Here is an 18,391-nt window from a genome sequence, read left to right as displayed (position 1 = left end):
TTCCTAGGAGACTACCTACCTTGGGCTTAATTATTTGCATGGCTTACTTCATGACATGTTATTTTCGTTGATCCATATATTTTTTCCATACATCTTACTTTAATCTTTCCTTTCATCTTTTTAACATTTCGTGATTCAAGACTTAGCTGATCCGTATGCATGCAATTCCTAGCTCCTTACATTATGGTTAAGGAGGTCTTTTTTAACTTTTGGTTTAAACTTGCAAACCTACGTATCCTTCATAAGTCAAACATGGTACTTAATGCAAGGTACTTAATGCTCATGTCTTTAATCGCTCCCATTCCCAGAAGGAGTCGACTTCCTCTTGCCATGATGTTTTGTAGACCAGTACTTGGTAGGCATGCTGCAAGGTAAGAGATGATTTAATTAAATGAAATTTCTTTGCAAGAAGATCCCAAGCGCTAGTTAAGTAATGGGGGAGAAAAATCTGACACATGTCAGATCCAAAGACCTATCAAAAACTAGAAAAATCCCATGGAAGGTAATGCCTAGGGATTTGCCTATGATTTAAGCTTGCCAAAATTATGATGATTGGATGCAAGTTGAGGGAAGTCGATAGGCTAATTGTCATTTATTATTTAATGTCTGATCAACTTCCAAATGAGACTTGCCTTTATGGTCAATTTCATGACTACCCAATTGAAGGATGGTGATACGTACCTAGTGGTAAATTAATGAGATATTTTATTGTACTATGCCATTCTATGCTAGTATCTTATTATTAGTATTATTTATTTAGGTAGAAGATATTTGTGCATATTATTTTATTATTATATTTGTCTGTAATAGGAAGAATACTAAATTCTTGTTCTCATATAATTTCTAGATTACAAAATGTGCACCTACATCCATAATATTTACACCTTATACCCCCAATATCATCTATTCAGTTCTCTTCTTCTATAGGCTAGGATTCTCATTATAAATTATTACCATGATACTTTAGAGATTACTAAATATGTTGAGATAGCCTATACCAATAAATTTATTGATTCATTTGGGCAATATATCCATACAAAAGCACATATAGAAAGCATGACATGATTCTTATAAGGACAAAAGATTATTCATATCTTGCAAATAATGAAATTTAGTAACCCTTTACATGCAAGAATCCATTTCATTGATGCATATACTTTTATTGTTCTAGAGATTTGAATTGATGATATTATTCCATAAAACCAATTCTCTTAACATGGCTATTCATCCATAATAATTGAATTCTAACTTATAATCTGCATAGGAGTAAACGAACTCAATATCTTTAAGAACCAAGATGACTTAATTTCCAACACTATACATGCTTCTACAATAATTCTTACTATACTCACAAGGTGGTGGAATTTTCGTAGTATGACAACACTTGTGATGTGAATATTAGGATTTAACTGTGTGATTTTTGAGTCAAACTCGATGACCCATGTTTCATTAGTAGTGATTCGTAGTATGACAACACTTGTGATGTGAATATCAGGATTTAACTGTGTGATTTTTGAGTCAAACTCGATGACCCATGTTTCATGAGTAGTGTTTGATTTTTGAGTCAAACTCGATGACACTACTCATGAAACATGGGTCATCGAGTTTGACTCAAAAATCAAACACTACTCATGAAACATGGGTCATCGAGTTTGACTCAAAAATCACACAGTTAAATCCTGATATTCACATCACAATTTGACTAGCTGTGGAAATCATCTCCTACTTATCAATTGATGAGCTTAAGGGGCTTTCTAATGAATGGTTCATAAGGCACAACACTTGGTGAAGGTTTTGCAAATGGGGTTGCAAGCTTTGGATTTAACTGTGAAGAAAACTCCGCAGTTAAGCGCGCTCAGGCGGGAGTAGTACTGGGATGGGTGACCTCCCGGGAAGTCCCGATGCTTCACCCCTGTGAGCATCACCTAGATCCAATGAGTGCTAAGTGTTCCATTTATTCGCATGAGAGTTGGATTCATGTTGAATCACTACTCATGAAACATGGGTCATCGAGTTTGACTTAAAAATCACACAGTTAAATCCTGATATTCACATCACAATTTGACTAGCTGTGGCAATCATCTCCTACTTATCAAATGACAACACTTTTCATATTTTACAACTAAAATTTTTAGCACTAAACACCAAGAAACTCTTCCATTCTCATATGATTGAGGAGATACAAATATCAAGGGATAATATTCAATCTTTTCTTCCAAGGTAACATTATACAAATTTCCCTCTTCAGCTCATTCCAAAATTTAAACAATAATAAGACAACAATATCACATGGGAGGAATACAAGGAAGTTTTCATAATCTTTTTCCTTTCTCTATTATGCATCCTAGTTCAAGGCTCCATCGGGAAAGAACCAGTAAGAAAACTCGATTACATTGCCAATACATCCACATTCAAAATACAATTACATATGATTACATTTCAAATGAAAACACTTCCAAATCCTTCACAAATGCTTTCTTCCAATACCTTCAAACTTCAAGAAATACAAGGAGAAACCAGAGCTGACCCAGGGTAACATCACAACATCAAGCAATTCAAGCATACACCCATATCCAATTTTGCACAATAGATCCAAACATAGGACCTGACTAGGGGGGAGGTGAATTTTCCCAATGGGAGATGTCAATCACCATACCTTAACATAGCCCTTTCGGGGCTAAAATCTCAGAAACTTTCTTTGTTCCACAAATGCCCTTTTGGGGCAAATCCAACAAGGATTTTCTCTCCTTTCCATACTCAAGATTTCACAATATCAACAAGGTATGTGATGACCGGTAGGGGCCCATACACCATACCCTTTTTCCCTCCTCTCACCATGAAAGGAGACTCTGCACCATTGAGGTCCAACTAAAGTCCTACCCCCGTACATGGCCACTTCTTCCCTATACAAGGGTGAGTAATGCCAAAACAATCCCCATGAACTCCCCTCAAAACCATTCATCAAGATAAACAAAAGAAGCATCAAGAACAAACACAAAACCCCTCCAAATCAAACCCAACACATAAGAAAGAAAACAAATAAGAACTCAACACTATATGCAAGAATCAAGCATGATCAACATGGAGAACAAAATACAAGAGCCAAGACTCCTACCTTCACCAAGAGTGATGGTAAATTATGGAAATTTGAGAAGAGCTTATCCCTTTCCTTCCTTCAATCTCCAAACTATCTTCCAATCCTTCTCTAAAACTAGAGATTGGGTGACCCACCCAAAACTACTCCAAAATGCCACTAAATAGGATCTCTTAACTCAACTAGACTTCATGAAACCTCAGGATGGAGTTTGAGTCCAACTCAAGTGGATGAAAATCCATTTTCGAAATCAACCATGAATATGATTTTTAGGTGACCTTAAAAGTCAAATAAGGTGGCTAAAGGGGTGGAAAGTACTCCCAATTCATACCCCTTACCCTTGGGTGCTTAAATTTAATTATTCAAAGCCTTAAAGACTTAATATGAACACATAAAAGCTAGGAGAAAATAATAAGACCAAATAGAAAACTATAAAGATGGACAATGCAAGGATAACATAAAATAGACAAGGGGTTCAGCTTTGTCTTTCCATTGGGTTTCCCGGCTAACTTTCCTGTGCACTCATTACACACATCAGTAGTTCGAGAAACATATGTAAATACATATAAAAATACGCATCAGAATTTCATGTAATTTAGAGCATCCATTTCTACAATTCAATTATTCAACTTATTCTATTTATTAAAGTTGGAAGGTTCAACGTGTTCATTTGCATTCATTCACTTCATCAGCATATATGTTTATAAAGCATTAAAGACGGAAATCAAGTATCTGAAAGTAAAACATCATACAACATACAACATTCCTTCATATCCATTACAATCTCCTACAAAAATTTTGATAGAGAATTCATATTTAATAAGTACGTGCGAGGAGGGACCTTACACTATAACAAACCAAAAATATGTGATCTTAATAATATAACATATCGTAAAAATGAGTTAGCCTAGGGGCATCATGTATTGTCCATACAAGCATTGCATAGAATTGAAATTATCGATGTCCTATCAGTCTAGAGATGTCATACACAGTGATGCCATTCCATAACTTCAACAACTCATCAATTAGGGGCTCAATATACACATTCATATCTTTAACTTGGTATTTACCTAGTAATTGAATGAACATAAACATTACATAATTATTATGACCATTTTCATGCACTATTTATAAATTGATTTAGATAACTATAAAATGAAAAAATACCTAGCACAATCATTGACAACATTATGTTCTCCCTCTTTATGGACATCTACGGAGGAATGCTATTCTTAATAAAAAAAATAGGCCCCACTAATTAAACAGATCTCATATCTCCATATGGATTGACATTGTCCATTGCCAATGAAAGCTTTAGATTATGAGGTTCTTCTTTAAAGTGTGACCATGTTTCTTATATCTCTTTAAATGCAAAACCATTGATAGAAATTCACATAATGTCATCCTGACTTCTATTGCATGCATAATAACCTATAAATTGTGCCAAGCTAGTGCACTTGAATAATTGTTGAACACATGGAATAATGGGAATGTACCAAAGAACCTTGTGAGGCACTTTTTTTGTTATTTGATCTGATTGATATTTACTAATATGACAATCAGGGCATTCTATTGCAAATTCATGTTGTTTATGATATAGAAGGTGATCATTGGGACATGCATGTATTATCCAATACTTCATTCCAATCTGATTCATAATGTTAGATAATTCTCGGTATGAATGAGACAAAATGTTTGATGGTTGTAAGAAGAACTCACTAATCAACTTACAAGAACAAATATGCATTGTTAATATAATGAATAGTAATTGTATGCTAACATTGAAGATGACAAAAATGACATACCTTAGCATATGTGACATTGCTACATTGGATATACCATTCATAACCTTTAAGTTCACCAACAACACTATAGTCAAGAGTAGAGTTGTTTGGGAGCCTTTGTATAAGGGCTCGTGTGCCTTCTCAGGTAAAGGTATATCAAGACCATCTTCATCATCATTATCAGATTCGCTAGTACCATCATTGTGAGCCTCTTCATCACCTACCCCGATACCATTTTCTTCAATCATGTCCTTTGTCACATTATCATCTTCTTCCATGGGAGTGTTATCATTAGCTTGGATATTCACACCTCCATGTTCCTCTAGTAGGAAATTCACATTTAGCAATGGACAAAAATCATGGCCCCCTTCAATGTGACCATGTTGCCTATAATGACTCTAGATTGTTGTGATTAGAATTCTTCAATTCTTTAAGCCCTTACACTTTTTGCAAGGATAATAACATTTATCAGGTTTTCTTCGAAACTAAGCCCCTAATGCAACCATTATCTCATTTTTTTTTTTTGGGTTCATATTGTCAGGTGTGATCTTTCTTCATAGGAAAATATATTTGCAAATAAATTGGACATGTTGTAGTTAATGTTTATATCTGCACATATGGAAATTGTTGATTAATGTTTTCAAATGTAACTTAAATAATCTTATCATTTCTAGAAGGCCTAGATGTTTGCAAAATGTGGAGTTATTTGAAGGAAAAATTAGTTGGGTTTTCACAGTGGTAAAATAAAGCAAATAGTTTGACAAAAATTCTCAGAGTTTAGGTTACAAAAATTTAAATATGAAACAATGTAGCATGCTACAGTGGTATCAAAGCACAAAACATCCTGCTAGGCTATGTGTAGTGATTTAGTAGTGGAGATGGCTAATGCAGGAATAAGTCTTTTAAATAGTTAAGTGCAATAAATTGTTCAAAGATGTTAAATTTGTACCTTCAAATCAGGTTCTTGAATTGATTATTATGCTCTTCCATTTGGGAACCTAGACACCCTCTACAAAAATAGCTGGTGGTTTTGATCATCCCATGAGAATAGAGGACCCAAGATGTCAGTATGCAGGAAAAGTTTGAAATAATCCCAATTGCATTGCTTTAGTATGAAGAAAGTTAAATTTGGGTTGAGAATCTACCTACCCCTTGTGTCAATATGACAAAACCTTGAAAAATTTTATGTAGCCATCATTTGAGAGACCTTGTGAGGAAAAATAAATTTAACTATCATTCATATGCAAGTGGTAACATATGTGCTCCTCACAACTACAAGATCGAGGCCTCTTCGAAATACAATATGTGCATCCCTCCTAAAAAAAGATACTTCAAATCATTGTGTAAGCAACACTTGTAAATCATTAAAATTTAATTTATTTTGTTGGTCTTCATACTTGCATAAAAGAGACTATGTTCCTAACAATGTAGGAAGGACTTTGTAGCTTACACTGAAGTATGCTTTCAAGAGTTTGGAGATAGAGTGAAACACTAGATCACTTTAAATGAACCTTATGCCTACATGGCTATGGAACCATTGAAACTATGAACCACAAAGAAAAATAGTCATTGATTCCTTTCATTCTCATACTCTACAAGAACCATTGACACCATTAAAGTCTGACAGTGAGTTATACTATTTAAATCATACTAAGCCACTATACAAGCATAAATCAATATAAAGTCACATTCAAAAAACATTATCGGTAATAAGTATTAATTCTTGGGAAGGTAAAAGCTAATTTACATAATATAGCTTCTATTTAAAAAAAAGATAGGAGCACATTTAATGATCCCTAGAGAGGTGTAATAGAAAAGGATTAGGTTTAACTAGCTCGCTCAAGTTAGGCATAGTTCAAGAGGCAGTTACTGTAATGACCCCATCAAAATAAGGTTTGATAATAAACTAATAATTGTGTAATCTAACGAAGAACTATAAAATTAATAATAAGATTAAATCGAAATAAAAATAAAATTATAAGTCCATAACATTAATAAAACATCATCTATTCAGAATGCACTTGTTTCACTTTTGGGCTTTAAAATCACCATCTATGTATGGTGCCTGTCGATAAAATCTTTCAGTTCTTCCTATACTACACCTTTTCTTTGTTTGTTTGTGTGTGCATGTTCACATTAGGCACTTTCTTTGACAATTTGTGTGTGCAATCATGGGGGAACCATTTATTGTTATGCCCCCACCAAAATGCCATCCATTCCAACATGTGAAAACCATTTGCTGTGCGATTGAAGTTTAAATAGCACCCATATCATAAAAGCCAATGTTATTAATAATATGATAGAACTAGCACTAACAATATGCAGGAGGTGGTGCTAGAAAAATAATTAAATTTTAATTTCCAAGGGCAAGGATGGATGTGAATCTTTCACCAATTGGTATAAAAGAGAAATCAAGTCACTAAGAAAAGGAGCATCTATTGGGAATGAATATTATGTGACTTTGCACATAATTGTTAAAGCCAAAGTGAACAAAACCCCTCCAAGGATATTCAGAGACTTAAAGATGAACAACCTTCCTCTTATCATATTATTGGAAAAAAACCTATAAATTGTCTAGGCATCAAGGACAAACATTCAAGTAAAAATAGTTGCAAATAGAGAAGATGATAATAGTAGAAAATCAAGATAAGTCTATTTTCAAAATTGTGTCTAAGTGAGAAAACTTAATAATATAGAAAAATTCACAATTCTTTATTATTTTATATTTATAAATAAAAATATCAAGTATCATTTTTGAGTTATAATCTAAGAGATGCATATTAAAAAAGAATTGAGTTGTTTCATATCCAAATCTTGAAAATATCATGGACAACTTTTGAAAAGATTTCAAAGCTCAGTGACCATGCTCTAAGCATTGTCAAGAAATACAACCCCATTAGTTACCTATGTGAACAAAGAGTTGAAGTTCAAGGTTAATTACCTTGCACCCATCCTATAGGTGCTCCAACAATCAGCAAAGGAGATCTATGCTACCCAACTTCAATATGACTTCTACCTCCATGGATTCAAAATTCAAACTCATTTTTTTTGGAGAATTTATTGCTCTGTGCCCATTTTTAATGGAGAATCCATTTCATGTAAATGAGCTATTGAGTCTCATATATATTACACTTTTTGACTCCTTATTAATCAACAAAGGAACCTAAGTGTATGTGTCTTGCATTGTAGATGGTTGTTCTCAAAGTCTAACTATTAATTGTGTCTATGAATGTCTAATGCATATGTGTTTTATCATTGTTACTTCTATGGACTAATGATCCATGATTCATAAAGCTCTATTTCAGTTATAAGAGGATATATGTTGAGCATGACACTCTTCATTTCTATTATTTCCTTTGTTTCTTTTTTCCTCCTTTCATTTACAATAAGGTTTATGCTAGAACAGGTGAAGAACTAGCCTTGTAATCATGGATATTGACTCACAAACCTATCATGCATTTGTGTGGCTTTCTATAATTGGTACTTAAGTAGGATGGATTTATTATAAAAAAATATTTAGATCAACAAGTCAACACTTGATCCATTGGGAATGACCTCATTGATCTTGGTTTACCACATATAATTTCAAAATCTAGAATATTAAAATGTAATTAAATGACACAAGCACTGCATAACTGTCAGAATCTTGTATATGATGACACACAAAATAAGCCACTCCTTTTTCTGTCATCAAGCCTATGTTAGTTAAATGGTTGCTTTGATAGAAATACACTATTAGATGTTATTTCTATTTTACATTTATTTACCAAAAGAAAGTTTGTGGAAATGATTGTTGAATGTCTTCTAACACATGGCCTAGCAAAATATACAAGAAGAAAATGATGTCAGTTTGTAGTCTTGTTTCATTTGAATGAGAAGTTTTTGCTTCTAGCATGTATCTTACATTGACAACAAGTAGTGGCAGGTCCCTAAGACACCAGCACATAACTGGTCCCACATCAGTGGCCTTTCCTACTAAGAAATTATGTTGTAGTTATTGTGTGATCAGTGTTAGTTTTTGAAGGAAGATGATCCAACCATAACAGTTAGAACTCATCTACATATTACTAGTTTACCATAAATTTCTATGCATAGTTGACATTATATAAGAAGTAAAATGCTCATCCAATTTTTGTGAGATATGAAAAATATGAAATACAAATCATTGCATATTAATAAATTACAAGAGAAAAAAAATAAAGAAATTCTCGTTGCTTGTATTGAAGCAGAGTCCTTCAAATTTTTAGACATAATCTTCTCTCAATTTTTTTATTGATTAGGAATGCATCTAGATGCAACTATCTGAGAGTTATATATATCAACAGTTTGGTCATACTATATGATGTAAAGTACTCAAACACTTGCCTAGACACATTCACAATTCCTCTAGATTTGGCATTATTTTGTGTCAATAGGTGGAAATTTCTTTTCAATATATAAAAGCACAAAAATGTAGATGAAACATGCATGAAACATTACCATTTAGAAGAACTAATTGAAAGAAGCAGATTCAACTAATAGACTCAGATAAGTATTCTAGTTTAGGCAAGAGATGTTTTCGATTTCCTCTACCTGGTAGGACAAAGATGCCTCAAATCATTGATGACAAACATGCAGTGTTTAGATGGCTATTTGTAGATGATAATAGAATGCATTGATAAAATGTGTACATGTTGCCTTATCTATTGAAAAGAGGATGCACATGTCTACTTCAGGAGGCCAATTTAGACCATTTACTTCAAAGCATTATTTATACACAACTAACTATTTTTCCTCTTGTTGATTTCATGCACAATTAAATATTTTCTAGCTTTGTAGGCTATAGAACTTTTAACCACAAAAAAAAATTGATTTTTCAATTTAAGGCTATAAACTAGTTTACATCAATGTTGCTTGCTTATAATGCATATTTCAGTCAAGGCATGTGCACCAAACTTTCATTCAAAACTTTAAATCACTTGATATGTAGATCTCGATTGTAATTCATTGTATCCCAATTACAATCATTTTGGCTACTGCATAGGTCCATGTAGAAGTAGATGCTTTTTCTTGTTTTGTAGAGTTGTTGAGTAATTTTTGGACCATTTTTCCCAAAAACTAGACAATACTACTATAGACATCCATTCTACAATGGTATGAATGACAAAACTTTTGAAGATACATGATGAAATGTTGTTAACTAATTGCAAAACATCTAAAATTTCTTCTCTTGTATATTTTTTTTGCTAAACTCTTTTTAATAGTTTAAGTCCTTGCATTACTTTAATCACATTTACCCAATTATCTCTTGTCATGTCACAGAATTGAAAAATATTAAATTTTATAACATAGAATGCCTCAAAAACCACCATCCCAAGGGTAGGATAATGAATCTTATTCTACTAAGAGAAAGTATTCTTCTCTCTTGTATATTTATCCATGCAATACATCCTAAATATGCCAAAGCTTGGTCAATTCTATCTATATGACCATTGGTCTCAAGGAGATGAGGAGATCTATATTTCAAATTGCTATTTTTAGATAATCCAAAACGTTGACATCATTATTGTGTTTTATCAAGTATAAAAAATATTTAGGTACATTATTATATCTAAATAAATCAGACAAACCTTGTGCTGAAATATGGAAATCATCAATCATTTTCTAAAATAAATTGGGTAACTTTTGTAAAATTGTTAAAAAGTCCATAGTTTTGAGACTTGAAAAAAAATTGATTGACATAGGGTAGGCTTTGTGTAAAATCCTAGTCAAAACAAAACAAAATTTTAATTCACTCAAAAAATAGAGAAACTTAGGGGGAAAAAAAACTAAAAAGGTACTTTGCATAATGCATTCCATATTAAATCAATTTCAAATAAACAAAAAATTTAATCAATGACATCCACCATACAAACATGCATACGAGAAAGGATAAAAATTAAAATAAGATATTGAAAGTTGATATAAAAGAAAAGTTTGTTATGCATCAAATTGTTTTCTTGTATAAAAAATTGGACTTAGAAATCAATGTCACCATAATCAACAAGAAAGGTAAAAAATTGAGAAGAACCAATCCTCCCAAAATTGGTTCAAAGATGTTGGAACTTGCCATTTTTAACATATGTCAGAAAAGTAGCTACAACCATCCTATTCATAAAAGAGGTAGCAACAAGATTATCTTCAATAACTTGTTTGTCTCTAGTTGTACAAGCTCACTCCTCTTTGAATCGCTCCATCACTACCTAATGACCAGCTTGAGTCAACTCATCTATGGTTATCATCCATAAATATAAGGTCACCATCCTCAATAATCAACTCAAATGAAAAACATTTTTCAAATCAATATCTATTATCATCTACAAGCTATGCTTGTGCTAATTAGCTCTCAAACTATTTTTAATCCAAACCATACTATTTGAATTTTCAATCAAATGATAGTGGAGTTTTATATTTAGAAATCAAAATAGAAAGATAAAAGAAACAATCAAGCTATAAAGAGGCTAAAATTTTACTATATAAACCTCAAGATTGGGACAACTAATTGGAAAAGGAAATCACACATTTTTTCAAGCTTCTTTAGATTACTCAAAACAATTACACATCTAAGAAATTCAAATGATTTGTTTTCTATCTTTCAGGTATTCTCAAGTTTTGAATACTTCTACCACACAAGTTGGGTAGTCATCATAGTCTGCCTAGCATGGTTTTTATGGTGTACTCTCACTTTCTCTATACTATGCTTCATAATTTGGTATGTAGCTATCCTAAATCATGTAATACAATCTTCTCGTGATCCAATTCACTATGGGATGGTTTTGATTCCTCACATTATCCAATTCAACTTTCTCATATCCTTAAATAGATGTTGGAAGATTCTCTCAATGCATAAGAATTTATAATTGCATTTGGAAGAGAAAACATATAATAGTTGACATCAAATTTCATTTGTCATCAACAAAACCCCCTTTCATGAAAACCTATGGCTTCATTATCATTTGGATGGTTTCAAAACTTCCTTGGCCATTATAACCTGCCCTAACAGGATCTAACGATTTCAAATTACCACTTGATATTTACAAATTGTCCTTTTAATAATTTCCTCCATCTTCCATAAACCAAACTTTCAGATATAGACTTAAATGAAGTGCTTTTTTTTGGAATTGCATAACTTTTTGAAAAGAATAGGAATAAGTAGAAATGTTCAAATTTGAGTGCCATCAAAGTACTAAGTTTGGTCCTACAAGATAATTTCATCTACAAGGCCAAAACTATGTCCATCCACACCAAACAACCATTGAACTCATATAATATTTGGGCAACAACAATAATGACAACTGCGTGATAGATCACTATGAAACCCTTTTCTTTTCTAAAAGTGGATTCCCTATCTTATGTTATCCAAAGCTTCCCTTCTTTATTCTATGAATGCTCTAGTTCTCTCACATTGCTACATACAATTGGTACCAACTTTCATTCTTTTCTATATAGAACAAGTGGAACAAATGACATGTTACAATGTTATTATTGCAATGTAAACATATGCATGCTTACAATTGCTTTTAAATGTTTGTACAATTATCCATGCTATTAATTTTGTTAGTTTTGCTAGAATCCATGCTCCCCAATGCAATCAAGTAACCCCATTTATCCTCCATGCTCTAAGATCATACATTTTCTTCAACACTATTACAACTATTTTTCATTGTTGTCAATTTAATTATAAGCATATAATAATGTGTTCTTCTGCAGGGAAAGAAGAAACAAGATGGAGAGGCATGCAGGAGTAAATTTTGTAAAAGAAAGAAGGAAGATATTATCATAACTAGCTTGGAAACTAAATCCCCTTTAGTCCATAAGAGGTTAATGGGCTTTGGGGTTCCTAGCTATCCTACAAAAAGCCATTCCAAGCAATTGAAGGAGTTTATGCTAGTGCCTCCATTCTTCTATTTCAAAAATGTTTCCATTGTACCAAAGGATGTTTGGAAGACTATATCCAAACATTTTGATGGTATAGAGGTGGAGTTTGTTGACTCCAAGTACTTTTTAGCTTCAAAGAGACCAAGATGCTATGTACACAACCTTCCAATATAAGGTACATTTCATCTGTTGCCTCTACCTCCTATGACTATTCATGAAGCATTTCCTCAAACAAATAAGTAATGGCCTTCCTAGGATCATAGGGAAAAAATGAATTGCTTATTTGGCTCATGAGCTAGTGATGTACAATGCCAGGAACTAAGGTCAATAGTTAAAAGGTTTCATGGTAAACCATCTTTGAGTAAGTAGGCATACATACTTCACATGTGCAAGAAGAAAAAATTAATATGGGTGGGGCCAGACCAGATGGCCCCTTTGTAGCCTCATGAGTTAGAGCTCATACTAGGATTTGAAAAAGATCACACCCAGGGAGTGTCATCTATGACAGAGCACCTTTAGTGTTTGGGAAATGCATTCCAAATTGACATAGTAGCATACCATTTCTCTACACTAAAACCATATTATCTCAGTGGAATCAAAGTCCTCTCTTTGTTCTCTAGTATAGGTGGAGCAAAGATTTCTCTCCATTGATTAGGGATAAACATAAAATGTGTTGTATCTATCAAAATATGTCCAAAAAATAGGCTTACACTTAGTTCCTAGTGGCAGAAAACAGAACAAATAGGCAAAGTGATTTAGAAGGAAGATGTTCAAGAATTGACCAAAGCTTACCCTAAATGGCGTAGCTTGTGTTAGTGTGGTTTAGCTAGCATGTCAAAAAAATTGGCTTTCAGTGAATCCAAAAAGAAAAACTACAATAGGATTATCTTTTATGATCTGAAAGGAACTAAATATATTTTTCAAAGTTTGCTAATGAAAGGAAACCAAAAAAAATGCATAGTTGAACACTAACAAAATTTATAAACCAAGAAAAATGTTTAAACAAATGGTAATGAATGTGGAATATAGTGTGAGAACAAGATTTTTAAATCAAATTTCAATCTATAAATCAAAACTTCAACTCGCCTTTGTGGGAAGGAGGCTCTTCAATGTTGCCAGGTGTGAATTAATCCTTTCATGCTGACTTCTTTCAGCTTCACTATGACTCTTTGATGATGCAAGAGCCTTCACTTTTGAAATCTCTTTCAATGTCAATTTTGAAGCATTCATGAGCTCTCCTCTACTACAATCAAGCAACAAAGAACCCAAGCTGTTAAACCCTATTGGCACTAAAGCTATAAAACCCTTTTGGCATGTACTACTGGCCACAAAATGCAGTGTAGGAAACGATTAAGTACACAAGCTATCTTTCAGTCACATTAAAATGAAATTAGGGTGGAAAACAGAGCTTTTTTTAAATTTTGACATAGCGTAAGCCCATGTTGGTCAAAATATTGACCAACACGGGCTTGCATTTAATATATATATATATATATATATATATATATGTTTCCTTGCGTATTTTAACCAATTTGACCCCATTTTATTAGATGGTTAAAAATTTTGATCTAAAAATGGGGTCAAATGTACCAGTCTTATGATGTAGTTCTAACATCATACTGACATCACCAAATCACTGCAATAAAATTGACAGCCTTGGGGTCATTGTAGCAAAAATGTGGCAAGATGCTGAGCTATCAAGCTAACATGGCAAGGGCCACGTGGTAGATGCCAATGTGGCACCTATGCCACTTGGTAGCTAGAAAATTGGCCAACTATGTTGAAGACTCCACGTGGGTAAAAGTTCCTGTAGGGCCATAGGTGGGTAGTAGTTGCTGACAACGGGGGATGTAGTGGTGGCTGCTGCTGGTGGCACCATCTGGAGGGTGGAGGGTTCACCAGGTGGTGGTGGCCACAGATTGGTTACTAGTTTTTGGTTGCACTACCATTGATGCTAGTGCAGCAATGGCCACCAAGTGGCCTTGCAAAATTTGATTTGTTTTTTGAAAATTGTTTGTACAATCCTCTCGAGGGGCTAAATTTTTTTGCCAAAAGCCAAAAATGGAAAATTTTATATGAATCCCAATTGTAACAAGCCTTTTGAACTCAATGGCAACATCTTCTTAGGCCCAAAGTGCTCCAAAAAAATGCTCTTCCCAGAAAAAAAAATCACAAATAAACTAGGGTTTTTGTCTCCAAATTACAGCTTCAAAAAACCTTCAACCAAGAGGCAATAGGGAGGCTCTAATACCATGTAGAAGTTGATGAAAGCCAACTTCACAACTCACCAAGATCACCTACATACAAATAACCTGTCGAAGGGAAACCAAAGAAGGAAGAGGTGGAGCTTGGAAAAATTAAATGGACTGAGATAGAAAATATTGCAAACAAAGAAAAATGTATTACTATGCAATATGCCTTGAAAATGAGATAAGAAATACAAAAGGAGAGCCTAAATATAAAGGTATCAAGGAAGCTTGTAGAACAAGCTAGAAGGTGCTAGGAGATAAGATTGACAACTAAGCATACATCCAAAAAAGTTGGGATATCCTCGATCAAGGTGAGGAAATAAGTATGACTTAGATAGGAACAAACTCCTGTGTTGTCAACAACTGCTAGACTAAAACTAATAAATAAATGAATTAACCTAAGTAAACTTATGTAAAAGTTTAAATAATAATTATTTACTCTAACAAAGACTCCAATGAATTTGATGCAATAGTTGCAGATCTAATGGAAAAGAATAGAGTCCAAGTTGAACAAACCAGAAATCTCAAATTAGAGCAAGAATCACAAGCCATACTATTATGTGAAGTGGTTGAACAAAAGAAGAAAGCTATAGAATACAATGCCATGATTGAAGAAAAATAAAATTTCTAGCCAATAGACTAGAAGAGAAGTCAATAGAGCTAACCAAGATTTTCAACATGCAAATGGATACTCTAAGCTAAATGACGAATGCTAACTATGAGTTAAATATTTACATAGAGATAACTGCATTGAAGTTGCAAAATGAACAATTGTAGAGTGACCTAAAGAGGGAAAAATAATTTGTTGAAATTTTCAACAAACCAAATGAAGCCATCAAATTCTATGAGAAAATATTGATATCCCATAGATCCAATAATGACACGTTTAGACTAGGATATACAAGCACTAAAGAGGAGAATCATCCAAAAATGCAGAAGAAAGGATCAACAAAGGTAAGAACCCCAAACCTACTTGTCATAAATGTGATAAGAAAGGACATACTACTAGTGTGTGCAGGAGCAAGACTACAAATCAAAATGTCAAGCCTAAGAACATGATTCATTATCATAAATGCAACAAACAAGGTCATCAGGCACATGAATGCAAAAGCAAAACCATGCATACACAAAGCTTTGAAGGATAATGTTACAATTGTCAAAAGTATGGACATAGAGATTTTGAATGTAGATCCAAGCCCATGTGATCATTAAACAAGCAAATGAAGGTAAGGAGAAATGGAAACTCTTATAACTGGAATTATAAGACAAGATATAGTTGTCATTATTGTCAAGAATATTGACATATTCCTAAGAATTGTATTATAACATACTTCAAAGGTAATTACCAAAGATGGTTGAGCCAAACCACATGTTTTAGCTATTTGAAGATTGGTCACATCAATAGGTATTGTCCAACTAGGTCAAAGGCACCAAGTTGTGAATTTGATAAAGGAAAAGGTGAGGTAGATGTTGAACACATCAAAGATGAGATGAATAAGACATGGAAAAAGAAAGTTGATTAAAGCACATCAAGTGGAGAAGGGATCACTTCACCCAATGGGTTAGGTGATCAGACCTCATTAAAATAGGAAGTCAAGAGGTATGTGGGACTAATATTTAAAGGCTATATCATACATCAGTTCCAAAAGGATACACTACTAAAAAGACTATATTAGCATAAATAAAGATGCAAGATATTGTTAGAAATTCAAGATGAATATTTAAATTTTTCATATTGTTGTCAAGAATGAAAAGTTTCCTATATGTGACAAGTGGAATGTTAGAAGATGTTGAGCTATCAGACTAGGTAGTTGATGCCAAGCTCATAGTGGTTGCTGAGTGATGGAAATATTAGTGAATGATGAGTGAGACTAAAATTGGTTAATGTTGAGCTTACAGTTGTGTAAGCACTCAGCATTAAAGGCAAGGGTTTTAAATGGTATTTGATCAATTTTTAGCTCATTCTCCATCATTTAAAATTCAAGAAAGAGTGAGTAGAGAAGAAGGTGATCTGGAAATCCATTCAAAGAATTTGTGAAAGATTTTAGTAGAGATCTCACAACGGTTTGTTAGATTTCCTAAGGTATTTATCAAGAGTTGAGCTACAAAGTTTAATTTTCATAAACCATAGTTTCACACAATGGAATCTAGTTTAAAGAATGTTGAAGGGAAGGAAGTTTTAAACATTTAGTTAGTGAATAATGAAGTCAAGTAGCACATTTTCAAAGCCATTCCTGACATTACATACAAGCAAGACCCTTTTGGTGCATTATTAATGATTCCACTAAATGTAATAATGGTTCAAGATGTGAGAAAATTATATAACTACAAGATTGGTAGCATTGGTGACATGGAGATTAGGGAGGCATAAAACAAACTATGTGATAATGGTGTTTTGAAGGAAGAGTTCAAAATCATTGAGAGAAAGGGATTAACACAAGCCCTAGATTTTCCAAATGTGTTTAAGACAAAGTGGATATGAATAGTGCTTAGCCAAATCCATGATGGTTCCTTATGGCTAGAGAGTAGACCTATTAAAGTTACCAAGAGAATAATCCATCGAGTTATTGGCTATCTTATGCAGGGTGCTCCCCTTAATACCATAAACTCATGGCAGAAATAAAGAAATAATAGAAAATGTGAGAACAAATTGTAGACTTCTTATTTGTGCCCCAAATGTAGAATTACAAAATTCATAAGTACAATATGCTAACCCACATGGGTGCCTTCAATACAATAATTTGCAAGACAAGCTGCGAACTATCACCCAGAGCTACTATAGACAATATTTGGGTCTTTCTTAAATAGGCAGTTTTATGGCACCTGGGAAGGTTCTAGATTCTCAAACTTAATACCTAGGGCCAACAAGCCCTAACAATATACATAGAGTGGGCCAAATACATCTTTGACAAATCATTTTAGAAATTTTGGTGGTCCAACTTCGAAGGCCATAACTCACAAACCATTGCTCCGATTGGCTATTATAACCACTTTTTGAAAATTCCATCACCTAATCTACAGCCTTGAAATAGTGCGAGCACCCTTCTGTAGAGTTTTCACGCCTCATCTAGGCAGTCTAAGGCCTCCAATAGTGAGCTTGAAGATTTTTCTACAATTTTTTCCACCAAAAATCCATAATAACTTCTCTAATACTAATGCTTTAGCAATGAGATTTTTATGGTAGGGTTACAACTCTAAAATGAACCTTCTTGTAGAAAATGAGAACATTTTGAGCTCATATGACAAACTTACTAGAAATAGTAAGTTCCTGTTGGGCAATCATTTTGCACGAGGTCAATGGTAGGAATCCATTGCACAATTCTTCTCTTGAAAAGCTAATATTTTTGGGATCAACTCCAAGGTTCATT

General features: G+C 33.4%; 1 pseudogene; it reads left to right on the top strand.

Annotated features, from left to right (window-relative positions):
* Positions 1 to 252: 252 nt before the first annotated feature.
* Positions 253 to 17,646, top strand: LOC149567363 (DNA (cytosine-5)-methyltransferase DRM2 pseudogene; annotated as a pseudogene).
* Positions 17,647 to 18,391: the final 745 nt, after the last annotated feature.

The sequence above is a fragment of the Cupressus sempervirens genome, chromosome 3 (genome assembly GCF_028749045.1).
Source record: "Cupressus sempervirens isolate cs-2001-9-10 chromosome 3, ASM2874904v1, whole genome shotgun sequence".
Taxonomy (NCBI): domain Eukaryota; kingdom Viridiplantae; phylum Streptophyta; class Pinopsida; order Cupressales; family Cupressaceae; genus Cupressus; species Cupressus sempervirens.
The sequence above is the reverse complement of the archived record's forward strand: the minus strand, read 5'-3'. Positions and strand labels throughout refer to the sequence as shown.